At 43.0% G+C, this 27442-nt stretch overlaps 1 protein-coding gene across 2 annotated transcripts in view; it reads right to left on the bottom strand.

Annotated features, from left to right (window-relative positions):
- The window catches only part of KLHL29 (kelch like family member 29), an 878960-nt gene that overhangs the window by 615182 nt on the left and 236336 nt on the right, over positions 1-27442 (bottom strand). Inside the window, exon 3 of one of the 2 annotated variants that reach the window (XM_077291500.1) lies at positions 11159-11247. The gene's annotated coding sequence lies outside the window, so the exon portion shown is untranslated. The remainder of the gene's footprint in view (positions 1-11158; positions 11248-27442) is intronic. The other variant, XM_077291501.1, reaches the window with a different exon arrangement.

The following is a 27442-nucleotide window of genomic DNA, read 5'->3' as shown; positions in this document are numbered from 1 at the left end:
TAGAGCTAGATAGGCTAGGGCTACATATGCTAGGGGTACAAAGGCTAAGGGTACATAGGCTAGGGCTACATAGGCTAGGGCAGCATAGGTTAGAGCTAGATAGGCTAGGGCTACATATGCTAGGGGTACAAAGGCTTGGGATGCATAGGCTAAGGCTACATAGGTTAGAGGTAAATAGGCTAGGTGTACATAGGCTAGGTGTACATAGGCTAGGGTGATATAGGCTAGGGCAACATAGGCTAGGGTGACATAGGCTAGGGCAACGTAGGCTAGGGCAACATAGGCTAGGGCAACATAGGCTAGGGCAACAAAGGCTAGGGTGACATAGCCTACAGCTAGATAGGCTAGGGCTACATATGCTAGGGGTACATAGGGTAGGGGTACATAGGCTAGGACTGCATAGGCTAGGGGTACAAATAAGCAATTCGCAAAGAAGATGAGTGTCAGAATATTTCACGAGACTAGCTATCGTGAGGCTATTTTAGGACTACGATTTTGCATGCAACATGTATTAAAGCTTATGGCACTCGAGTCATTAGCAACTTGAGACCAAAAAGAAAATTGAACATAAAAAAAAGCAAATTTGCAGGTCGCAATTGCTGTAGGACACCATAGGATACCATTATTTTAAAAAAGCATTTTAATAGGATATCATTGGATGCAATGCAAAAACGCAACCTCAATTTTGTGCAAAAAATCTGCAGCAAACCTGCAGTGTTTCCTACAAAGAAATTCACATCAGAGAAGTCTCGTGTGGACATATCCAACGTCTACAAATATTCATCGTTTTCAATAACTCAGGAGGATTTATTAAAGCAATGGAGGAACTTTCACTTATGGTTTATCACTGCCAGGGACAAAAAAGGACATCCCAAGGGACACGATGCAGACAAAAGGTATGAGGGAGCCCCCCCCCCCCGGACGATGCTCAGCTCTGCGCTCTCCCCTCCACATGTTGTATCTTCAATAGAATTCCTTATCTGAGCTACTTGAACAAGAATTCAGAAATGCTGCACTTTACAGACAGAGGAAATCAAATCAGCGATCGTCTGCTTTCTTCTTACATACTGATTTCCATCATCTTGGAGAAGAAGGTATCAGCTCTCAAGAAATCTACGACTATTTTTTATTTTTGACTCTTCCCTGTAGAGTACAACATATTTTTCAAAGAAAAATCACTCGTTCTTCTTAAAGTGGCTCTTTGATCAAATACTTGCATCTTAACCTCTTAACAACCAGGACTGTCTTGGGTTCTAGTGGACACTTAAAGTGGCAACCAGCGTCCATCGTAGACAGTATTTTTTTTCTAGAATTTGCAGTGACATGCTGATCGATGGGTTTCTAATTGCTGGGACTTCCACCAAGAGACACAGGATCTAAATGTTTCCCTATGTAATGCCGCGGCTCTTCAAGAACTGTGCCGGTACTGTATCCCATTGCTAGGATAGGACTGAGAGGATATTCCACAGTCCAGATCCCATCCATTTCCTGAGCAAAGTAAGTGCTAAAGAAGCATGGCTTATAAAAATGGTGAAGTGGCAATACAAAAAAAGAATTTGGAATCACCCATGAGACCATACTTTTGATTTCTCCGAAATGTTGACGAACCACCAACTGGAGCAGAAAGTATTTGAAATATCCCTTATGGGATGGATTCACACATGGCAGATGATGCCTTGTTGTTTCCATCCAGTGTTTAACTAAAATAGAGGAACTGATCCCATTGTTTTCAATGAGATCGTTCCCATGTGTCCATCACCTGAGTTTTTGTGCCAAGTCGTTGGATCATAACATTTTATGCAAGGTTGGAAACGGCCCCCATACAGTATAGGGACTGGTTTTAAATGATGAAAAAATGTGATGTGATGTACTTTGCCATCAGTTGTGATCCGGTTCAGTTGAATCAGGATAAAAAATCTGGTACAATGGATATATGTGAACCCATAGTGAATCTTAGAAAATACACCTCAAGACAAACAGCAATTAGCAGCGTTTTCTCTGAAAAGCCATCAGAAACAGCAATGTTTAGATGTATGTAAAAGATTTTTAGTTCAGGAGTTTTCTACAGCTAAATCAGAACATGGGCCGAACTCCGGATATCATAGCTACTCTTTATACTTGCAAATACAGAAGTGTTTCTAAAACTTTCCTATTGGATCCACAATTCCTGAGATGACTAGCTTTATATAAAAATGAAGTTTTGTGAAACTCTGTGGGGAGATGTTTATTCTATATGTGTCTATGAGTGGCCACCTAGTGTTTGTGAGGTATGTTATGTCTGTGAGAGGCCACCCAGTGGCTGTGATGTATGTCGTGTCTGTCAGTGGCCACCCAGTGGTTGTTATGTATGTTGTGTCTGTCAGTGGCCACCCAGGGGTTGTGATGTATGTTGTGTCTGTGAGTGGTCACCCAGTGATTGCGATGTATGTTGTATCTGTCAGTGGCCATCCAGTGGTTGTGATGTATGTTGTGTCTGTCAGTGGCCACCCAGGGGTTGTGATGTATATTGTGTCTGTGAGTGGCCTCCCAGTGGTTGTGATGTATATTGTGTCTGTGAGAGGCCACCCAGTGGTTGTGATGTATGTTGTGTCTGTCAGTAGCCACCCAGTGGTTGTGATTTATCTTGTGTCTGTCAGTGGCCACCCAGTGGTTGTCATGTATATTGTGTCTGTGAGAGGCCACCCAGTGGTTGTGATGTATGTTGTGTCTGTGAGTGGCCACCCAGGGGCTGTGATGTATGTTGTGTCTGTGAGTGGTCACCAAGTGGTTGTGATGTATATTGTGTCTGTGAGATGCCACCCAGTGGTTGTGATGTATATTGTGTCTGTGAGAGGCGACCCAGTGGTTATGATGTATGTTGTGTCTCTCAGTGGCCACCTAGTGGTTGTGATGTATGTTGTGTCTGTCAGTGGCCACCCAGGGGTTGTGATGTATATTGTGTCTGTGAGAGGCCACCCAGTGGTTGTGATGTATATTGTGTCTGTGAGAGGCCACCCAGTGGTTGTGTTGTATATTGTGTCTGTGACTGGCCACCCAGTGATTGTGATGTATGTTGTGTCTGTCAGTGGCCACTCAGTGGTTGTGATGTATGTTGTGTCTGTCAGTAGCCACCCAGTGGTTGTCATGTATATTGTGTCTGTGAGAGGCCACCCAGTGGTTGTGATGTATGTTGTGGTTGTGATGTATGTTGTGTCTGTGAGTGGCCACCCAGTGGTTGTGATGTATGTTGTGTCTGTGAGTGGCCACCCAGTGGTTGTGATGTATGTTGTGTCTGTCAGTAGCCACCCAGTGGTTGTGATTCATCTTGTGTCTGTCAGTGGCCACGCAGTGGTTGTCATGTATATTGTGTCTGTGAGAGGCCACCCAGTGGTTGTGATGTATGTTGTGTCTGTCAGTAGCCACCCAGTGGTTGTGATTTATCTTGTGTCTGTCAGTGGCCACCCAGTGGTTGTCATGTATATTGTGTCTGTGAGAGGCCACCCAGTGGTTGTGATGTATGTTGTGTCTGTGAGTGTCCACCCAGTGGTTGTGATGTATGTTGTGTCTGTCAGTAGCCACCCAGTGGTTGTGATTTATCTTGTGTCTGTCAGTGGCCACCCAGTGGTTGTGATGTATGTTGTGTCTGTGAGTGTCCACCCAGTGGTTGTGATGTATGTTGTGTCTGTCAGTGGCCACCCAGTGGTTGTGATGTATGTTGTGTCTGTCAGTGGCCACCCAGTGGTTGTGATGTATGTTGTGGTTGTGATGTATGTTGTGTCTGTGAGTGGCCACCCAGTGGTTGTGATGTATGTTGTGTCTGTGAGTGGCCACCCAGTGGTTGTGATGTATGTTGTGTCTGTCAGTAGCCACCCAGTGGTTGTGATTCATCTTGTGTCTGTCAGTGGCCACGCAGTGGTTGTCATGTATATTGTGTCTGTGAGAGGCCACCCAGTGGTTGTGATTTATCTTGTGTCTGTCAGTGGCCACCCAGTGGTTGTCATGTATATTGTGTCTGTGAGAGGCCACCCAGTGGTTGTGATGTATGTTGTGTCTGTCAGTGGCCACCCAGTGGTTGTGATGTATGTTGTGGTTGTGATGTATGTTGTGTCTGTGAGTGGCCACCCAGTGGTTGTGATGTATGTTGTGTCTGTGAGTGGCCACCCAGTGGTTGTGATGTATGTTGTGTCTGTCAGTAGCCACCCAGTGGTTGTGATTCATCTTGTGTCTGTCAGTGGCCACGCAGTGGTTGTCATGTATATTGTGTCTGTGAGAGGCCACCCAGTGGTTGTGATTTATCTTGTGTCTGTCAGTGGCCACCCAGTGGTTGTCATGTATATTGTGTCTGTGAGAGGCCACCCAGTGGTTGTGATGTATGTTGTGTCTGTCAGTGGCCACCCAGTGGTTGTGATGTATGTTGTGGTTGTGATGTATGTTGCGTCCTGTAAAGGGTCGTGATTCCTCATTGAATTCATCTCATGAAAAATTGGTTTTAATTGGGGCCACCATTTTTCTGTTTATCATCGCTGCATTAACTTATTGTAAGGCACAAACTGTACACCTCTAGGGATGAGAGAAAAACGTAGCTCTTCTACATCTGTTTGGTTCAGTGTTGCTTTTGACGCACTCCTGTTAGGAAAACATCCCCCTTTTGCTTGGACGCATGGCAGCACAATACACAGGGCTGCCTCCAGTCCAGAGATCTAACACTTGCTCCCATATGGAGAAACTTCTGATCCAAACAGCTGCAGACAGCGATTTATCCACTCGGCGTATACATAGTGACAGTGTAATAGGAGTAGTAATAATGCAAACAAACACTGGTAGCTCTGGGGGGATTTCTCCTGTGTGAACCAAGGGGAGAAAATGATGTCACTGACCCACATCACATCTCTTTATCCCTATCCATAATGTCAGTGATATGCTCTATGGGTAAAAAGATATACAGCCGAACCTGTAAAAGGACTAAGGAAAAAAATGTATTTGGTACAATACTCCTGAAATCCTAGGACTATACACTCCCATCTTGCTGTGCTTTTTTTTCCACAGTGAGCCATATATTTTCTTACATTTCTGTTGGAGATACAACTTTTTTGTCACCTAGTCACCAGGCTCCCCTGAAATGATCCGTCCCTGCTGTCTCCTTTTCATCCCCTCTACAGTCTATAAGCACTGAATTGGTCTGGGTAAAGAGACTATTAAATGGCGGCCAACGTTGCCGTTCAGCGGTGGTTTAAAGCTGCACATTGCGAACGAACTTTAAGTCTCCTGGAAAACCCAAGAAGCTCCTGCAAAAAAAGGAAAGTGTTTCCAGGCTCCCCAAAATGGCAAATCTCCTGGGTACACACCACTATGATTCTATTGAGTGGAACAGGTTGCCACGAGAGGTTGTGAGTTCTCCTTCAATGGAAGTCTTCAAACAGAGACTGTACAGACATCTGCCTGAGATGGTTTAGTGAGACCTGCATTGAGCAGGGGTTTGGACACGATGACCTTGGAGGTCCCTTCCAACTCTAACATTCTATGATTCTATGAAAACCTCCCAGAAAGAAGAAATTCCGGAAAGTTTCTTTTATGGAGAGGATGTGGCAAAGGCGTGGAGTGGGATTTAAAGTTATGTAGAGGAGCCGTACCCTTGACTACAAGGAAACAATTTTCGTCATCAAGTGCAGTTCCCTCTCGAAAACGCTTGCCTTAAAGTTGGTAACACAGGGTCACATCTATGGACGTTTTAGAAAAAGGAAAACAATGGGATGGGTTACATTTTATTAGGGTGAAGGAAATATGAATAGTTGCAAAAATTTGTATGTCCGTCCCATTGAAGCTTACATAAATCCATGAGCTTGTCGCCGAAAATTGCCTCATTTACATGAATCAAAGTAGTCTTTAACCACAGAATGTAGAGGAGAAACTTCAAGCTCCTGATCCCTATGTAGAATTTATCACAAGGCTTCCACCTACCACGTGCAATTTACAATTCTGGTGCCTTCTTACGTGGAACAGAAGATTTTAGACCTCATCGGGCACAAGGGCTACTACCGCTGCACCCCTAATGAAATAGTTGACAACAGTCCTAAATATTCTGAGACTGTTCCAATATTTTAGATAGAATCCAGGAAAATTCGGAGATGTTTTAGGTGAAAAATGGGTGAGGTTTATATTAAACTCATTCAAAAGTGGGCTGTTTCACTTGGGTTGGGTTGCTCATAGGCGGAGTGGAGGGTGCTCATGGGCACAACTTGGGCGGGACTTCCGCTTCTGCCAATAGCAATAGCTATTAAAGGAGTGTTAATGGGGAACTGAAAAAAATCATGAATCTGTGAACCCAAGAGACATTCCACTCAAAAGTGCAGGGATCGGCGAGGGCTGCACTAAACATGCACATTTTGTCAGTTTTTGGTTTTGTCTACCACATCTTCATCTGAGAAACTCTCAGTCAGATAGATGCAATTCCACTATCCAACCTGCTGCAAAACTTGAACCAAAAATCCATTTTATTGCACAGTATTTATACAGTAAACCTAAAAACATAAATTTAGGATCATGAAAAAATCAGTTATTGTACTTCAAACCTATGCAGTACCATGCACAGCCTACAGAAAAGATTAGCGCTGTTTCTTATCTTAAACAAACACATAAGCCTACTTAATTTTCATTAATGATGTACTCTAAATAAATATATTAATTCTCACCTCCTTTCAGTTTCATTGTTTTTTCCGGCAATTTCTCAAACCTTGTCAAAAATTCAGGGAAATGGAAAAAAAACACTTTGTAAAACTTAATTAAATGAATCTCACTCCCTTGTAGATAATTAATAATCTCAAAAGCAGCTGAGGAGCAAAGGAGCTCAGTAAACTTTATGACTTTAATTGACAATTTCCTTTTGTGAAATATTATACGAGAGGACTGGGATCTCATGTGGAGCTGATTTGCTCTGCCTTTATGATCTCACCTAGAGCCAAACAGTGGCGTCCTGTGGTTGCTGTCAATTAGTCCATTCCCAAAGGATATTTATTAAGATATATACAGTAAACTGCATGTTAGGTCATTGACACATCCACTGTGGATAGATGAATTGTACGCCACCAAAAAAAATCTAAGATGGCCGAATTCGGGGACTATTCTTCAAAGAATACCACAAAATAAGATGGCCGATTCCGGGAACTATTCTTCAATGAACACCAAAATACTCCAAATGTTCCACTGTCTATAACAATAGACCAATCATATAAAGTCTGGGTGGACCACTAGAAGATCCTCAAAGGATGTCCATACTCGACGTGTACATAAGAGCCGACTCAACAAAGTGGGAAACTGCCAATTCCAATAAAAAGGCTACAGATAAGTCCATCCTCATCCTTCCTCTCCGCTCAACAAATTTCCACACAAGACTACCAGCTATGAACAAACAAATACGATTTTTAGATACCGTACTCTGTTTGGAGATGTTTATGCTACATAGCCGTGTCATAAAAATGGATTACAAGGGATGTCTTCTACTTTGATATTGAAGACCTGTCCTTAGTATAGGTCATCAAAAATCAGATCAGTGGAGGTTCTCCACCTGTCAGTCGTTATGAAGCTTAACAACACAGCTTGGTACACAATTTAGTTACCGATGTCGAGAATTATAGATATGCTGATCTTTTCCTTCTATTGTTTACATCCGGCCACCAACAGCTGATGGGTGGTGTTGGACCCCACCAATCTGATATTGATGACTTATCCAATATCAATGTAGCAGACAATACTTTTCATTCGTAATGTATGAAAAATTGGGGTCTTCAACAAATTTTGCATACAAATTATGGTGGACACGTCTGTACCACTAGCATTGACAAAGTAGGAGTGTATTAATAGTAGGGGAACATCAACAAAAAATTCCAGGAAACTTTTACTTCAATTTATACCAGACCTTATAGCCATACAATGTTCTAGCTGAAATGTATTAATTGCCATGACAAGCATCTCTGAGCCAGTTGGTCGGGCCTACAACGAAAGGCACAAGTCAAGTCGCTTTGAGAGTCACTACATAGGTTCTAAAATAAGCTTAAGTTCTCGGGGGTTAACTGCTTTTTCTGTATTTCTAACTAGTGGGACTACTGTACATAGAAGATAGATGGGCCAGTAAAAAAAATTAAACCCATAAGTGTCTTAGGTACACTCAAGCAAACTTTAATTCCTCTGTAAGGTCACACAACCCTACGGTGTTCTTCCAAATTACTTGGTAGTACACAATGGTTGTAAAAGGTTAAAACCTTGTCTTAATGGGTTATGGGTTTCCCCTTTATGGTCCCCATAATCGACCATATATTAATTTTTGTTTTACTGATGTGTCTGAAAATTTATAACGGAGCTTAGTGATGGTCCAAAATTCCTACCATCACGCAGTCATGACAACAGAACATTGATTACATTAAGAAGTAGATCAAATAAAATCATAATAGCCCACAAAAAATATACAACAGATCTGTCCAGACTAGACCTGGGCAAAGTGTGTCCCACGAGCCACATCCGGCCCTCTGGCTGTCTCCGTCTGGCCCACGGACTGAGACAGCCGTGGGGCTGGAAACCAGAGGTCCATGGGCTGCACCGTGCCGGTCAGCTTGCTTTCTCCGCTGTCTATATCCATGCTGATTGCATTGATGGAGGAGAGGTGTCCGGGTGCTTCCTCCACCAATCAGCATGTGAAACAGCTGACGCGATGACTGTGTACTGCGGAGAGTCAGTGCACCGGAGACACACAGACAAGAGCAGAACGGGGAGCGGGACCGAGGTGAGTATGTGGTGTTCTTTTTTTTTTTCATGTGTATGTGATGTTTGGGTGGACATGGGGAGGCTATGGGGATGTCATGCTGCACATGGGGAGACTATGGGGGTGACATGCTGCACATGGTGAGGCTATGGGGGCCTCATGCAGTATATGGGGAGGCTATAGGGGCTTCATGCAGTATATATAGGGAGGTTGTGTAGGACCTCATGCAGTGTATAGGGAGGTTGTGTTGGCCTCATGTAGTATACTGCATATAGGGAAGCTGTGTGGGGCTCATGCAGTATATACATGTATTGGCTGTGTAGGGCTCATGGAGTATGGAGAGGCAGTGTGGGGCTGAAGCAGTATATAGGGAGGCTGTGAGGGGCTCATGCAGTATATATAGGGAGGCTGTGTGGGGCTCATGCAGTATATATAGGGAGGCTGTGTGGGGCTCATGTAGTAAATATGGAGGCTGTGTGGGGCTCATTAAGTATATATAGGGAGGTTGTGTTGGCCTCATGCAGTATATAGGGAGGCTGTGTGGGGTTCATGTAGTAAATAGGGAGGCTGTGTGGGGCTCATGAAGAATATAGGGAGGCCCTCATGAAATATTTAGGGAGGCTATTGGAGCCTAATGCAGTGTATGAGGAGGCTGTGGGGCTCATGCAGTATATGGGGAGGCTGTATGGGGGCTCTTACAGTATATAAGTGGCTGTGGGTGGCTCATACAATATACATAAGGGGCTGTACTTGGGTTCAAATGATATATAGGGGGATGTCAGCATACTTAATTCTGCTTAATATTAAGTGATACAATTAATCTATATATATATATATAATCTATATATATAATTGTCTAAGGGTTTTTCTGTCTGTCTTTCTGTCTGTCTGTCTGTCTGTCCTGGAAATCCCGCGTCTCTGATTGGTCGAGGCCGCCAGGCCAATCAGCGACGGGCACAGCTTGGCGACGATGATGTCATAAAGGTTGCCTCGACCAATCAGCGACGGGCACAGTCTGCCGCAAATTTGCCTCGACCAATCAGTGACAGGCACAGTATCGACGTAGATGTCATAATGGTTGCCATGGCGACGATGATGTCATAAAGGTTGCCTCGACCAATCAGCGACGGGCACAGTCTGCCGCGAATTCTGGAATCATCATTGTCCATATACTACGTGGACATGCATATTCTAGAATACCTGATGCGTTAGAATCGGGCCACAGTCTAGTGTTAATATAATTATCAATAATATAATAATTATAATATATCGATCTTAATATTGAATAGAAATAATTTCAGCATATTGTTTCGGACTCCACAACAGTCATGGTCTTTCATGTGGCCCCTCGGGAAAATTAATTAAATTGCACACCCCTGGTCCAGATCATTAATATATGCAAATGAGGGAGAAGATAACCATTCCAAGCAACATGGATCATGACTATTACTCTACGTTACCTCTTAAGCCCCCTTACACATTAGACTATTGTTGGTGTTGGCTGTACCCGCCGATATTGACAGGTTGGGGGAGATGTTGATCAGGTATGCCTGACTTCAGACTGCCAGTAGCTTTGTTCTTCCGGAGATAAGCTGCCGGTTTGGAAGTTGGTCGGTGGCTTTCTTAAAGAGCACGGTAACCCTCGGCAGAAGCGTCATGTGGGTGAGATGGCTGTCAGCCAAATAATCAAATGTATATGGGGACCGTTACATATGAAGTTCGATTTGTGGTGAACCAGCTACACTTATTGGAGGTTTTGTTCAGTGAAAACAAGTTATCACCTATCCGTAGATTTCTGATCGGTAGGTGTCCGACCTCTGGGACCTGCACCAATCGGCAGAATAGGTATTTTTTATCCCCGATTATGAACTTTTTTACCTGTTCATAATGTAGCTTTAGGTTAGACACCCGTTCGCCACTTCATTGATTCTCTATGGGACTACTGGAAAAAGATGAAAGCAGTGATCGGCAGCCACATGTTATCATCTCTTATTGACAGTTGATAACTTGTCTTCACTGTAAAATCACTTTAAAATAATGATTTTGCCATGGGGACTATAGAAGGGGTAGCAGAACTGCTGAATTGCTACTACCCCAAACAACGATTTCTGAATTTAGCTTGGATGTAGCCATCTTTCCTGCCACAATATAATTACTGCTGCTGTCCAGAGGCTGACTGACACCAGCCGACACCAATTTGCATTTTTCTATGGGTCCCTTCCTCCTCGTTTGCTTGGACATCAGTGTTGTAATTACTTTACAGTATTGTGCCGATTGCCAGTAAGCCTTGTAGAGACACCAGCGATTCATTTCATACGAACCTGGTCTACGCCGTTTACAAAACTACGTTCTGATCAATTAAATCTTGTACGCCATTTATCTTCCAGTTTGCAATTAATCTATATTGAATTCTTAATTGGCCTCTACCTACAGAAGTTTTCCTCTTGCACGTCAGCACAGCCAGTCCTTTGGATGTTACATGTCCTTGATACGTAGAAAAGATTCAGCTGCGGCTCCTGTCAGAAGAAAGAAAAGAAAGAAAAGTTGAGTCAATGCATTCACGACTTTAATGATGGCCAACGCTGAAATGGAAGCCCAAATGTCTCCATAAAGGAAACTTACGACTTCCCATCAAACTTCACAATATAGCAGGAATATTCCCGTGTCATCAACAAAGATGGTGTAAAATACAAATAATCTTCTTTTTCAATGCTGTTCCATTAGAGCCATATTTATGGCTGTCCAAACGTGTGTTATCAGGTATCGTAGCCACTGCTGCAACCAAGAGTACTTGGACAGAGCATGGTCAGTAGCTCCAAGCCCAGCCATCTTGTGGCAGCTGTGAGATCTTTAGGATGACTCCAATGCAATGCAGAAGCCATTCTGTCAACCTGGTGATAACACATTTATGCCCATATAGCTAAGGATAGCAGCTTGTATGGTGTCACTGGGAGCGCGCAAGTTTAGGCCATCCACTTAGTTATCTCAGTATCTCAGTGCCGCAGGTCTCAACTTTCAGGCAACGCAGTGCGCCCATTCACAAACCAAGCCTATAGGAAGTAGGCAGATAAGGGACCACGTCAAAAGGCGAATGGGAATTAACTTTTCTGCCAAAAATCAAGTCGGTGATGCTTTATTTTTACTTATCGCCACCCATATGCGGAACCCAATAATAAATAACTTATTGGGAAATTCTTAGTTAATAAAGGGCTCACACTATGGCCTTACTCAGATGTCTGTTTTTCTCGTTTACGAGAAAAACGGACCGATTATTCTAATCAGACTTTGATCAGAGTATGACCAAGTGTCGTCCGTTTTATTCGTACATGGAGAAATAAAACTAAAAGTTTGTCCACCTGCTCCTATCTGACGGTCCATGAAAATTGGGTATCATCCAGGTGCCGTCTGATTTTTTTTACTGACCAGTTGATTTGCATTGCCGATTTGGATCCGATCCTTGGATGAAATCGGACAAGTCTCCGCGATTGTCTGTGGACCACTTGTCATGGACATGTACAGGGGCCAATTGACAAGTGCTACCCATGAAAAACATTGATATCACTCGGACTTGAAAATCTAACTCGTCTCGGAATATCTCAAACCAAGAGGTAGGACGCATCCGTATCACAGTGAGTCTCAGATGACAAATTCATTGACAACCTCGGCCGAGCTACATCTGTGTTTAATCATAATTAGTCTAATTCAGTTAATGCTCAGAACGACTGAGTGTAACACTGTAATTAAAACCATATGTAATACTTTCCATCAAGTAAAAAAAAAATTCAAATGAGGTCAATGGGAGTAACCAAAAAACGAAGCTCCCAAATGTCCACTTCAGTGACTATATCTTTCTAATGAATTAGTCAGTGTCCTATTCGCTGGGTTTACGGCCAAGGACTTGACATAAACATTGACAAGATGCATTTCTCATAAAATAATGTGATTTTTCCTAGCTCACGCACAGATGTTGTTACATAGCCGTACAATGAGACAAGGGAGAGTTGGCGAACCACCGTCCCGTTGCTCGACAGAAGAGAAGTTACGTGGCGCGCACATTCATACTGTAATAATATACAATAACACAACTCAGTGAGACACCAAGAAAAGAGCGCGGCCACATCAATGAAAAATAGGTCACTTGTGCCGCCGCCGCTCCGACTTGAGTATATTCCTTAGCAACTGACAGGCCATTGTATGTAATAAGATTCTGCAGCCGAATATCAGAGTTTATATTGTGAGACATCAAAATGTTAGGAAATATAAAGTGAGAATCTACCACTGTAACAAAATAAGTTAAAGGATGTGGACACCTTCAGGGGCATATTCTTTCTTTACTGAAATGCAGTTTGTTTTTTGCTAACAATCATTTTTGCCATTTGGTTTTATTAAAAAAAGCTGCATCGTTTGCATTCTGCAACCTCTACGTTCCATTGACTATTGCTGGCTGCAGAAAGAGATAACTGGGAATCAGTCAGCTTGGAGTAAGTTTATAACTCTTATCTTTAAGAGGTTATCTGGGACCATTTGTTTTTCTATGGGTCTAAGCACTTATAAGTAGGTAGTTTCTAACTGCTCGCCTGTTCTGCCCAAAGAAAATCTCTCACATTTTGGCTGGTCATTCACCAGCAGCACACTTGACTCTGATCCATCCAGGAAAATGACTTTCCTAGTGACCACAGGCCCTGATTCTAATCAAAAGCTAGGCAGGAGCATCTAGTCAAATACTGCAGAATAGGGTTTAACCCTGTCTTACCTGGCTTTGTTACATTCCCTTTTAAAAAAGTTTCCCAAAAACATTTTTTCCCACTTTTTCAACTATGTATCGACAGTGGAAGCTTTGTTGTTCCAGCTTCTCGTCAGTAATCCTGCTGATGGACACTAAGTCAGACTCTTCTAACGGACGATTGATTACGTGGAGCCATACCGCGTACAACACATTTCTAAAGTTGTTAATTTTCTCTTCCCTTATTAGTCAAATTATCAAGTGTCAGATATCCATTGACTGTTCACGAAACATAAACAAAATTGGAAATACAGCGATTTTTTTTTTTGTTTTTAAGAACTTGTTAAACTTACCATAAAATTAAATTGATAGGGATTAAGGGAAAAAAAAAACACATTAAACTAAAGAAAATGCTGTAACATCAATGTGAGCCTGGAATGAGCGCTAATGAACATACTGCAGGAGTGAAAGTGCTGATAAGGGACACACTTTCGGAGCCGTTCAGAATCTGTTTGAAAATGGACACCCATAAAATCTACTGGCGCCATGTCAGGATTCTTAAGCGGCACAAATCGGCTGCCAAAAAACGAGTTGCTGAACAGAGGCATCTCGATAGCAAAGCCGAGAAGAAAAAAAAGGAAAGAAATGCTTTCTTCTGAAAGGAGGGCTTGGACAGACGAGTGCTTGGATGGTCTTGGGTGGTATCTCGTTGACACCATGTTACAAATAGAAAATATGATCTCACCTGTGACTCCTGTGGCTTGAAGCAAAATTGGTCTTGGTTCCAACCATAGTGTATTATGTTGCATAAGGGAACAGCTGAGACATTCCAGTTTCTGGATAAGTTAAATTATGAGTAATGGTCATAATATAGATAGATCTTGGCTCCAGCTCAACATTCGTCCTTGGCAACTTGGCTAACTTTTAGTTACTTGCAGTAAAGCATATTCAACTATCAGACCAATGCGAGAACATGCCAAATCTATGCAAATGTCAACCATTAAAGGGAACCCGGCAACAGGTTTTAAAACCCCAAAGTAACGTCATCACAGTACAGTACCTTTATATTACAAATCCGTGCCTCCGTTGTCTTGTAAGCCATTGGTCAAATTCTTACGCAAATGAGTTTTTCAAATGCACGGTCTTGGTCTGTACTTACAACCTTCCAGATTCTCCCGCCTCTTCCTGCCGGTGTCGACCTTTTTGCCACATTTTGCAAAACATTCAACTTTTTGCGTGAAAAAGTCTCAAAAATGGATAGAGACTGGGAGAAAAAGCATTTTTGACTTTTGTGCAGAATTCATCAACCGGGTGCACAATTTGATGAATTTGGTGAAAAAAAAAGTCAGCGAATACAAGACAAAAAAAGAAATGTGACTTGAAAAAATCCGCTATTGATGAATCGGGCCATTAGTCTTTTTAGTCAACTTGGTGTGGTTCTCAAAAAGACTTCTACACAGAAAAATTGAGGACTCCACCGTTATTCACACGTCAGTACTTGGTCGATATTTTTCATCAGTGTTTCTATGCCAAAATTAGGAGGGGAACCTACACAAAAAAACTATAAATGAAAGACTGACACCTCTTCTGTGCTTTGGAGACACTCCTGGTTTTGGACTACAAATACTGATGAGATACTGATCGTTACACTGATGTGTGAATAAAGCCTTAGGTCCAATCACAAAACCACTATTGACTGTTTCTGCATAACTTTATGTAATACAGTTAAGGAGTTGAAGGGTTCGAAAGGCAAAAGTGCATGAGCATTGGAGTATATTGAAGCTTCTGGACCCCAATATCATGACTATAACAAATTCTCTCAACTGCCTTATGCTCTTGAGATGTTCTTGTATGTGTTAATATTGAGAAACCTCCTCAGTCTTTAAATAATTCAATCTGTAAGTATAGGGGAAAGAGGGGGATGGAGCTGCAATCTTTTTCACATTGGTGTGAATGTTGTGAGAGTGCAGAAAGAGCTGAAATAGGGAGCTATCTAGAGTTGAGTAGAACGATTTGCCGAACATTGTCCAACGGCCATGTCAGTAGAACCTCCTCTTACCTGTTGGCATCCCCGGAGCCTCATCAGAGTAGTAGACATCATTCTTGTGTCTGGATGCATGCACAACATAGTGTCATGCCAACTAATCAAGAGGAGCTGGAGTTGCTAGCAGTAATGAGGAGGATCATAGGCTTTGGTCCTGCAGCCAACGACTACTGATGTGGCGGCAGAACTAGGGTCCAGGGAATCATTTTGTTTAAAGGAGTATTCCCATCTCCAAGATCTTACATCAATATGTAGTAAGTGTACTGATAATAATATTAGCAAACACCTCCAATTAGAAATGTTGTATAGTTCTTCTGATTCGCTATGTCACTTACCCCATGCGCAGGGCATTGAAATAGCTTAGGTATCCATGGTTACGACCACTAACAACTAACTAACTGTCGCTATATGAGTGGCCTTAACCATGGATACCTAAGCAAAAATTTGGAGAGGTGGCACAAGCTGAAGATGGGATCAACAGAAAATCAAGAACCTCATTTTAGGGGTCCTATAAAGACAATATATCAAATATCTAAGGATAGGCTATCCAAAGGATAGCTTACCCCAATGCCCTTGGGATAAACAACATAGCTAATCCAAAAAACTATACTACATTTGTAATTGGAGGTATTTGCTAATATTATTATATCTATTACATAATGGGTAGGATCCTGGAGATGGGAATGCCCCTTTAACTGTAGAGATACTGTAGTAACGAAGGTTTCATATCACACTCAGATAAACTTCCAGCCAATCGGAATAAAGTCTTAATTAAAAAAAAAAAATATGGTGATAATTTCATAGCATTCTTCCTATAGCAGCCAGAAAGGATGTCTGCATGTTAAGTTCTGGATTAATTAACATAGCAGCCAGACAATACAACCTGTAAGAACTCTTTAAGTTTTCCGCTCATAAAACTTTATAATTATTGCTTCAGGTCGCCTTTTAATAAACAGACCTTATTCCACACTTGGCAATTAAAAGTTCTACGTCTGGCGCTCGCTCTCCGCGAACGGGATGACTAAATATCCCAGCTGTGGCTTTCTATTTCTGGCTCCCAGATTGAACTAAGTAGGCAAGCAATTTCTACTCTGTGAACTAGCAGCTGAAAGCACAATTATGCATCAGGCTTGTTATATGGCAGGACTCTCCGATACATAACGATTGACGACGCAGCTCCTTTCTGTGCGGTGCACGCTACACATCTGTCTCTACGCTGGAGAACACAATCCAGTATTTCTGTTACTGATCGCTGGTTCCATCCTCACGGGAAATCCATGGAGAACTCCAACATCAACATTCATTTTTAATCCAGTGTGACAAATCTAGGCAGCTCCTTAACTCTATTGAGAATTTATGAAATTTCCTTGAAAAGTCACGCACAAAGATATTAGAAGTGCCTTTCATGACATGGACCAAAGAGCTTGTCCCTAGAGAGCTTGGTGCTGAGGGTGTCTCCTACAAACACATCTGTCTTGGCAAGGATATTTAGATATAGGGATGCACAGAGCAGGTTTTTCCTGAAACCAAGTTCTCAAAGGTAAGTGTCTTCGACCACATGGTACAGTACTTCATTTTATCTAGCGACCTTCGGCTCGATCTTGAGCCATGACTTGATGAATGAACGCTCTGTAGGAAGATCGATCTTGAAGAAGCATAGAATAGTCCACCAGGGTCTCCCCCATCGGTATTTTGATTTTATCAAGCCATTGGGATGCTGGTCTTCCCATTCGCCTTGATTCTTCTGTTCTTCACACCATGGTACCCAGGGAACTATAATTCCAGAATAAGGCTAGAGGTGATGATGGAGCAAGTTGCCAGGGTGCTGGATGTTAAGGGTTGCACCTACACGTTCTTTTGCCTTGGTTAGATGTAAGGACTAGGGCATTAGATACTGCCCACTTGCAAGGTATGTTCTACGGCAGTGGTCCTCAACCTTTCTTACCTTAAGAGCCATGTTCATCTCAGAGATAGTTGTGAGCCACATCCAGTGCCTCCTCTCTCAATAGTGACATCCAAAAGCCCTATTAGCGGTATAATGATAGTCAAAGCTTCCATATTTGCTCTGCTTCGTAGGGTTACTCACAAAAGTCACCAACTGGAGACCCGCTCCTTCTATCTGTTTGCAAGACCAAGTGCTAATTCACAGAGCTGGCAAACAGCTGCGAGCCACACATTGTGGTCCCGTGAGCCACATATGGCTCCCGAGCCATAGGTTGGGGGCCCCTGTTCTATGGCTTCTATAAAGGGACCAAGAAGTCATTCTGCTGAGGCTAGGATATTTAGATGTAGGACGGCACAAAACTATCCCTTGGTGTCAGAAATAAATGATCTTGTATGATATGGTGGTTAGGTACCATTAACCATGATCACAGGTAGGGGGCAATCGATGGAGCCTGTACCCCGGACGCCAAGGGTGAAGGGTTGGCAGAAACTGTAGGGAAACAGAGCGCAACAGACCATAGCGTGATACCCTTGACATGTATATTGATATACAGTGTACAGTTGTTTTTTTTTACACTTGAAAAAGACTCCAGTCAGGCATCGAAACGCGTTGAGGAACAAAAAAACGCTTATTATATCCCCAGATCATAGATTTTCATTTTGTTAGTGCAGTCTAAAACTGTGATTTGTCCCTCCTTGTCAAAGAAGAAAGGTTGTTATTTAGGAGACTATAATGACTATAATGAAACAGAGATCAAAGGAGCTGGTCCTCCAACTCCAAGATGTAAATGCTTCTCTGAGATATGGTGGTCTGGTAACTGAGGCAGGGAGGGTTTTGGCCAAGGGAGGCCAGTGGGGCAAGTCCCTTGGGTTCTGGGTGCCATTTATTCCTCGCCAAGATACTTAGATGTAAGACTAGAACATCTTCCCGTGGAGTAGAAAAGTATGGCTATGGCCATCTGTCAGATGAATCTAGGGCTTAATTATTAACTTTACATTTGTTGTCTACATTTTGTATAGTTTGTTGTCTTCAGGGGCAATCAGTAAAAGTCGAACCCCAGATAATAACTTATATAAATAACCTGGAAATCCTATCTAGTGATACGGTTATGCGCTGCTTGAGAGGCCGAGCCCTGAACGCCTACTGAGTATATGGAGGAGCTGTAATTAGCAGACTGAATATAACATTGTCTCTGCAGATCGCACATGCAGTGCTAATTAATATGCAATAAATTGTAACAAACTACTACAGGTTTATTGTGGCAAACCAGTCATTGCCAAATGCACATCAAAGCGCCGTTACTGCGTGTAATTACTGCAGCGCTCGTTTACAGCACTTCGTTATGCCGTATTCAGCAGAAACTAGCTAGTGCTAACTGGAGTTTCCCAGGAGTTACAGGGTTTAGCCACGAATCAAGGCTCATATAAAAAATCCCATAATGCTATCACCACACTTTTAAGCTAGTTTGCACTACTTTGTACTATTTACTTATTTTTCCACTATTTTTTGTCCTCTTTAGCACTACTTCTAACCTGAGCTAAAGTGCACAGGCTGCTAGGCAGTATCATACCATCCATATCTCTAAATTCCCTTTGATGTTTTCTACATGTGTTTAACTCTCCATTGTGCCATCATCAACATCACCACCAGTCAATCTTTTTTCCCCTTTTGTAGCTGTAAATATAAAACCAGCAATTTCCTTACTCACTCTACTTCCCCCTCCAGCAGCCATACAATGTAAACCAAACTAAGTTCTCAATCTCCTTCCCCTTCTTGAAGCTGTATATATATAAAACCAGTAATTTCCTTACTCTACTTCCCCCTCTGGCAGCCATATAATTTAAACCAAACTAGAGTGCCTTGCGAAAGTATTTGGCTCCCTGGAACTTTTCAACTGTTTCCCACATATCATGCTTTAAACAGAAAGATACCAAATGCAAATTTTTGGTGAAGAATCAACAAGAAGTGGAACACAATTGTGAAGTTGGACAAAATTTTTGTGAAAAATCAAAAACTGAAAAGTGGGGCGTGCAATATTATTCGGCCCCTTTAACTTAATACTTTGTTGCACCACCTTTTGCTGCGATTACAGCTGCAGTCGCTTGTGGTTTGTCTCTATCAGTTTTGTACATCGAGAGACTGAAATTCTTCCCCATTCTTCCTTCGCAAACAGCTCAAGCTCAGTGAGGTTTGATGGAGATCGTTTGTGAACAGCAGTTTTCAGCTCTTTCCACAGGTTCTCGATTGGATTGAGGTCTGGACTTTGACTTGGCCATTCTAACACCTGGATACGTTTATTTGTGAACCATTCCATTGTAGATTTTGCTTTGATTGGGATCATTGTCTTGTTGGAAGGCAAATCTCCGTCCCAGTCTCAGGTCTTTTGCAGACTCCAACAGGTTTTCTTCAAGAATGGTCCTGTATTTGGCTCCATCCATCTTCTCATCAATTTTAACCATCTTCCCTGTCCCTGCTGAAGAAAAGCAGGCCCAAACCATGATGCTGCCACCACCATGTTTGACAGTGGGGATGGTGTGATCAGGGTGATGAGCTGTGTTGCCTTTACGCCAAACATATCATTTGGCATTGTCGCCAAAAAGTTCGATTTTGGTTTCATCTGACCAGAGCACCTTCTACCACATGTTTGGTGTGTCTCCCAGGTGGCTTGTTGCAAACTTTAAACAACACTTTTTATGGATATCTTTGAGAAATGGCTTTCTTCTTGCCACTCTTCCATAAAGGCTAGATTTGTGCAGTGTACGACTGATTGTTTTCCTATGGACAGACTGTCCCACCTCAGCTGCAGATCTCTGCAGTTCATCCAGAGTGATCATGGGCCTCTTGGCTGCATCTCTGATCAGTCTTCTCCTTGTTTGAGATGAAAGTCTAGAGCAGAGGTCCCCAACGTTTCTGACCTTGAGAGCCACATTCAGCTCTGAGAGAGGGTCGCGAACCACATCCAGCCTTGAGAGAGGGTCATAAGCCACAATCAGCTCCCGCCCCCTCACAATAATGGTAACCAAAGCTTTTCCACAAAAATCAATCACCCCAAAGCAGTATACAAAGATCCATGGGTTCCTACAATACCCTCATTCAGTGTTCTCCTATAAAGCACTCCTAAGACACTGTCACATCCAGCTTCAAACACCTCCTCTTAAATCATCTCAAACCCCCTAAGACCAGTATATGTGCATCCAGATCTGCTCTTCTGTGCAGGGCTGCTCACAAAATTCACCATTTTCAGATGTGCTCTTCATAACTGTTTGCTACAACTGGAGCTAATGCACCAAGCTGACAGACAGCCGCGAGCCACAATTCATGGGACCGCGAGCCACATGTGGCTCCCGAGCTACAGGTTGGGAACCCCTGGTTTAGAGGGACGGCCGGGTCTTGGTAGATTTGCAGTGGTATGATACTCCTTCCATTTCAATACGATCTCTTGCACAGTGCTCCTTGGGATGTTTAAAGCTTTGGAAATCATTTTGCAACCAAATCCAGCTTTAAACTTCTCCACAACAGTATCACGGACCTGCCTGTTGTGTTCCTTGGTCTTCATGATGCTCTCTGTGCTTCAAACAGAACCCTGAGACTATCACAGAGCAGGTGCATTTATACGGAGACTTGATTACACACAGGTGGATTATATTTATCATCATTAGGCATTTAGGACAACATTGGATCATTCAGAGATCCACAATGAACTTCTGCACTGAAAGTAAAGGGGCTGAATAATATTGCACGCCCCACTTTTCAGTTTTTGAATTTCCACAAAAATTTAAAATAACCAATAAAATTCGTTCAACTTCACAATTGTGTTCCACTTGTTGTTGATTCTTCACCAAAAATTTACATTTGGTATCTTTATGTTTGAAGCATGATATGTGGGAAAGGGTCGAAAAGCTCCAGGGAGCCGAATACTTTCGCAAGGCACTGTAAGTTCTCAATCTCCTTCCCATTCTTGTAGCTGTACTTATGTATATATATATATATATATATATATATATATATATATATATATATATAATCAATAATTTCCTTACCCACTCTACTTCCCCCTCTGGCAGCCATACATATAAAAAAGTAAGTTCTCTGTCTCCATTAACAACAGTAAATATCGTCGTCCGTAAGTTCTTTAGTCACTCTCCTCCCCCCTCAGGTAGCCATAAGCCCTCAGCCAGTTTCCTTTGCCCTTTTGCAGTAGTAAATAAACTTTGGGAGAAAGCTCCTTAATCCATTTTCTTTTGCAGTCACAAATTTACTTCTGTTTTAGGTAATATAGTCTGAACCTGTGGTAACAGATAATACAGCTATGCCCCCTCCCACACTCTTTTCCATACAATGCATTTTAAGCTACTAATTTCGCATGATGAAAATTAATAATATAATCATCATCTTTATTTATATAGCACCAACATATTCCGCAGCGCTTTACAATTCAACAGATCAATGATACATGCTAGGAAAACCCTCAACTGGCTGTAATTCACATCATATACAGAAATACATACAGCAGAAACATCTCCTGGCAGAGCATCACAAGTGAATATGACTGCAAGATCAGACTACGCTGTTTTGTTTGTAGTCTGTAACCACGGAGATGCATTAGTCTGTGCAGGAGCTGTACACACAAAACCGAAATTTTCAAAATTATTTCAATTTTGCAAGATTATTTTTATTTTTTGATGCATTTAGGCAGTATAAAATGGTTACAAAAGCATATACGGTATACCCAGAAGTGTATATGATCACTGTATTATTGAATATTAACTCCAATTTCCAGGGTCTCTGTTCCAAGTACAGAGTGTCAGATCCCGAGACTGACTAGTTACAGCTCCGCGTGTTATACTGGCGCTGGATCACTTATTAAATCAGATCTTTGCTCTGGGATTGTGATTTTCCAATTTGTGATTGCGAGTTGTCTTCCGGGGAATTGCATTGCTCTTTGGTCATCAACTTAATAAAATCATGTTGGAGGAATATTTGCAGACACATGTAAATTGCAGCTCAGTCTCTGATTAAATTACTTTTAATATTATTTTCTTTACTTCCTATCCTCCATTTCTTCCCCCCCCCCCCCCCGCGATTCCCACCATCTACATGTCAACATGCGTCAGCCTCGGCGCACAGGCCCCCATTGTTTGACCGGCTCACAGTGACAGGCCTCGTTCATTAAGGTTGTCAACACACATTATGAATGGGTATGTGCTGATTGGCAATTAAACAACATGCGAATGAACGCTTTTGAAATTTTCACAGATGAAGGCAGATGTAGCGGAGCCAAGGCTGTCATTTAGCAAAGTTCCTGCCTATGGACTATTTATACCCAATGGATACAAGAGGGTAGGAGGTAAAATGGGGGGTGCATTGCCAGAAAGTCAAGATCAGATGGTAAAATTGCAAGGGATAGACCCACCAAAGGCCAAAAGGAGTGGTAAAAGTTTGGAGAGGCTGCGCCAACTGAAGATAGGGTCAATACTAAGTCTAGAGGTGCTGTCCGATAAAGAAAATTCATCACCTATCTAAAGTATAAGCTATGGATAATCTTTGGCAATTTGACATCCGGGACATTAGATCTTGAGAATAGGAGTGCCAAAGTCCTCTGTGTGAAGAGGAGCGTTACTGAGCATGTGCGGCCATTGCTCTATAGGCGGGAATAAAGCAGTGGTCGCACATGCTCACAACACTTTATTGAGATGGGATTTAGGCTCTCCGTTATCAGGATTGGTCGGGGTGATCAAATTTGTCATGTGGTGATAAACGTTGTGTTTGCCTTTTATTGGCTGAGAGTTGCTGACCCTTTGTTTCAGTGATCGGTAGGGTCCAAGCACCTGGTCCTCAAGTGATCACACCGTGTTAAAAGTGTATTTATCAACACAGTAACTGTTTAACCATATCATTTTTGTAGTTGTATATGTAAATGAATAAGTGAAACTTTCAAAATTATTTAGTACTGTGGCATCTTCATCTGGCAACTTGTAGCCCTCTTACTGTGTTTGACTATAAATAAAAAAAAACACAACAATCCTCTTTTGCCTCCCCCCCAAAAAAATCTGTCTTCAGCAATAAAGATACTATATGTTTGGGATGTGAGGGGGATGCAGCCGCAGAATCTTTTGAAGTTTGGGATGTGAAAGGGATGCAGCTGCAGAATCTCTCGAGGTTTGGGATGTGAGGGGGATGCAGCTGCAGATTCTCTCGAGGTTTGGGATGTGAGGGGGATGCAGCTGCAGAATCTTTTGAGGTTTGAGATGTGAGAGGGATGCAACTGCAGAATCTCTCGAGGTTTGGGATGTGACTGAGATGCAGCTGCAGAATCTCTCAAGGTTTGGGATGTGAGAGGCATGCAGCTGCAGAATCTTTTGAAGTTTGGGATGTGAAAGGGATGCAACTGCAGAATCTCTCGAGGTTTGGGATGTGAGAGGGATGCAACAACAGAATCTCTCGAGGTTTGGGATGTGACTGGGATGCAGCTGCAGAATCTCTCATGGTTTGGGATGTGAGAGGGAGGCAGCTGCAGAATCTTTTAAAGTTTGGGATGTGAAAGGGATGCAGCTGCAGATTCTCTCAAGGTTTGAGATGTGAGGGGGATGCAGCTGCAGAATCTTTTGAGGTTTGAGATGTGAGAGGGATGCAACTGCAGAATCTCCCAAGGTTTGGGATGTGAGAGGGATGCAACTGCAGAATCTCTCAAGGTTTGGGATGTGAGAGAGATGCAGCTGCAGAATCTTTTGAGGTTTGAGATGTGAGAGGGATGCAGCTGCAGAATCTGTCGAGGTTTGGGATGTGAGGGGGATGCAACTGCAGAATCTCTCAAGGTTTGAGATGTGAGAGGGATGCAGCTGCAGAGACTCTCAAGGTTTGGGATGTCAGAGGCACGCAGCTGCACAATCTCTCGAGGTTTGGAATGAGAGAGGCATGCAGCTGCAGAATCTCTCGAGGTTTAGCATGTGAGAGGGATGCAGCTGCAGAATCTCAAGAGGTTTGGGATGTTAGAGGGATGCAGCTGTAGAATCTCTCAAGGTTTGAGATGTGAGAGGGATGCAGCTGCAGAATCTCTCCCTTAGTGTGTTGGTGAGACTCATGGTCAGATAGGGAAGGGAGGGGAAGCATCATTTAGGAGATATCTACAGTAATTGGCACTAGGAAAAGCCCATCCACTCAGCAAGCAAGGAGCCAGAATCGAACAAATCTAATCCTAAGGACAAGTTATCACTAGAGATGAGTGGATCAATTCTCGGAATTCTGGTCCAGCTTCCAAGTGTGTTACTTGGTGGCTAAATGAGAGTCCCACGAATCTCTTACCTTCCGGCATCCTTGGCGTGGCTTTTCACTAGCCAGGGTTGGTGCTACGCAATCTGTGAGTCACATTGCACAGATGAGGACTCAAAAGTTGCAGCAGGGAAGGTAAGAGATTTACAAGCTTCTTGTCTAGCCGCCAGGTGTAACTGACCTGGACCGGAGTCATGCGATTCAATTGGCTCATCTGATTTGTCAGGGATAGTGCAACGTCATGTGTGCAAAGTGACTCACGGATGACGTCGAGCCAGCCCTGACAAATCAAATACTGTGCCGGGGATGCCCGGAAGGTAAGAGATTTGTATTCCTCTCGTCTAGCTGCTAAGTGCCATAGACCTGGACACAGTTTCACGAATCGATCCACTCATCGATAATTATCACTGATACAAATCCCTTTTAAGAAATAAATCAGTGCTGAATTTAGGATCTAAAATCCATATGGTGTTAGAGTTAGAGAGTGACTCTAAGTCATCCAGACCTCTGTCCTTTAATTACCACGGCACTAACCTTTTATTTCACTAATAAATCCCCCCGGGGTTGGTGTCTTGGGGAAAGACAGTGATGTAGTAGGGTTCAGCCAGGCATTGAATTGAATTTTTGTGTATAGGATGACACGACGGCCTGCATTTCCTTCACCCCCATTGTATAAATACATACATCATAAATCACCCATCATATAAACCACTGCACATGGCACAGTCGAATGCGAGGATGGAGGCATCACCATATGTTTGTTTTTTTAAAGACACATCCTCGTTATTCATTTGTGCTAAATGAGCAATGCAGAGAAAATGAAGTAAAATAGACAATTAATGACACGTAGCCAAGATCCATTAATGTAACGGAGCAAGCCTTAAATGAGATGTTCTCTCTGTTCCAGTCTTCACATTACGTTATTAAAGGCTTGAACACTACCTGCTAATTTCTTATCAGCCTCACAAGATATTAACATAAATGTAAAAATAACAGTGAAAATAGTAAATATGAAAAAAAGAGCAGTATAGAAACCAATTTAAAGCATTTGACACTCACACCGTACAGGCTGATAATAAAGTAGTAGCTGCAAGAAATTTTTTAATCTCATGGTCATATTTGTTGCCTTGAAATGAGAATGACATGGTGGGTTAAAGAGGTTGCGCTTTCTATTAGGATCTTGCACCTTCCCTCCAGTGAACACATTTAATCACCGATTTTTCAGCTGCTGGATCAGGGATCCCCAGCCTGTGAATCAGGAGCTATCAGACAACTGTTACAACTGGTAAATTAGTATCAGATGTAGCAAACAGCTACGAAGGGCAGGACTACAGATGGCGACTTTTGTGAGTAGCTACAGAGAAGAGTTTGTACTGGCCTTGTGGTTGGAGAGATAAATTAATTACAAGGATTGTCAAGGCTTGTGCTGAAGTCTGCACTCACATTGAGCATTGTCAGGACTCTCCGGTGACATCCCCAGGAGCAGGTGGACACCTGACAGCAAATATGCAATTTTCATAAATGCGGTCACATGCTTACTAGATGTATGCGGCCTCACTCAATGCAAGTGTTTTGAGAGAGTCTGGACAAGTCTAGTCGGAATGTGGCCGTAAGTATGAAAATCGCATATATGTGCTCACAAGGCTGTCTACTCCTGACACTGGAGAATCCTCAAAGCGCTCACTGTACGCACTGTGAGGATTCATAAGTCTGCAGTCACAGGGAGTGACTGTAGACTTGAACCCCAAGCGTGGAAAACCCCTCTTAGCGCTAAGCTGAATGCGATGTTGGGAGAGCTTGATGCAACCACTGGATGTAAGTAGGCTGTGTTCGTGTGGGAAGCTTTGTCTGTCGTTAAATCGATTATGGGGGTCCTGGGTGTCACTACGGTAGGAGAGGCAGGATCTGGATATCACTACTCGGGCGAGGGGTGGTTTATCTGTCGTTAAATCGATTATGGGGGTTCTGGGTGTCACTACGGTAGGAGAGGCGGGATCTGGATATCACTACTCGGGGGGAGGGGTGGGTTATCTGTCGTTAAATCGATTATGGGGGTTCTGGGTGTCACTACGGTAGGAGAGGCGGGATCTGGATATCACTACTCTGGGGGAGGGGTGGGTTATCTGTCGTTAAATCGATTATGGAGGTCCTGAGTGTCACTACGGTAGGAGAGGCGGGATCTGGATATCACTACTCTTATCTGTCGTTAAATCGATTATGGAGGTCCTGAGTGTCACTACGGTAGGAGAGGCGGGATCTGGATATCACTACTCGGGGGGAGGGGTGGGTTATCTGTCGTTAAATCGATTATGGAGGTCCTGAGTGTCACTACGGTAGGAGAGGCGGGATCTGGATATCACTACTCGGGGGGAGGGGTGGGTTATCTGTCGTTAAATCGATTATGGAGGTCCTGAGTGTCACTACGGTAGGAGAGGCGGGATCTGGATATCACTACTCGGGGGGAGGGGTGGGTTATCTGTCGTTAAATCGATTATGGGGGTCCTGAGTGTCACTACGGTAGGAGAGGCGGGATCTGGATATCACTACTCGGGGGAGGGGTGGGTTATCTGTCGTTAAATCGATTATGGAGGTCCTGAGTGTCACTACGGTAGGAGAGGCGGGATCTGGATATCACTACTCGGGGGGAGGGGTGTCTGATTGTGACCCACGACTCCCTTCGAAAGCTGAATATGGCTCTCACAGTAAGAGATTTTCTGCCATATCCACAGA

Source organism: Ranitomeya variabilis, chromosome 2 (assembly GCF_051348905.1).
Source record: "Ranitomeya variabilis isolate aRanVar5 chromosome 2, aRanVar5.hap1, whole genome shotgun sequence".
In the NCBI taxonomy this organism is placed as follows: Eukaryota; Metazoa; Chordata; class Amphibia; order Anura; family Dendrobatidae; genus Ranitomeya; species Ranitomeya variabilis.
This window is presented reverse-complemented; position numbering and strand designations above follow the sequence as displayed.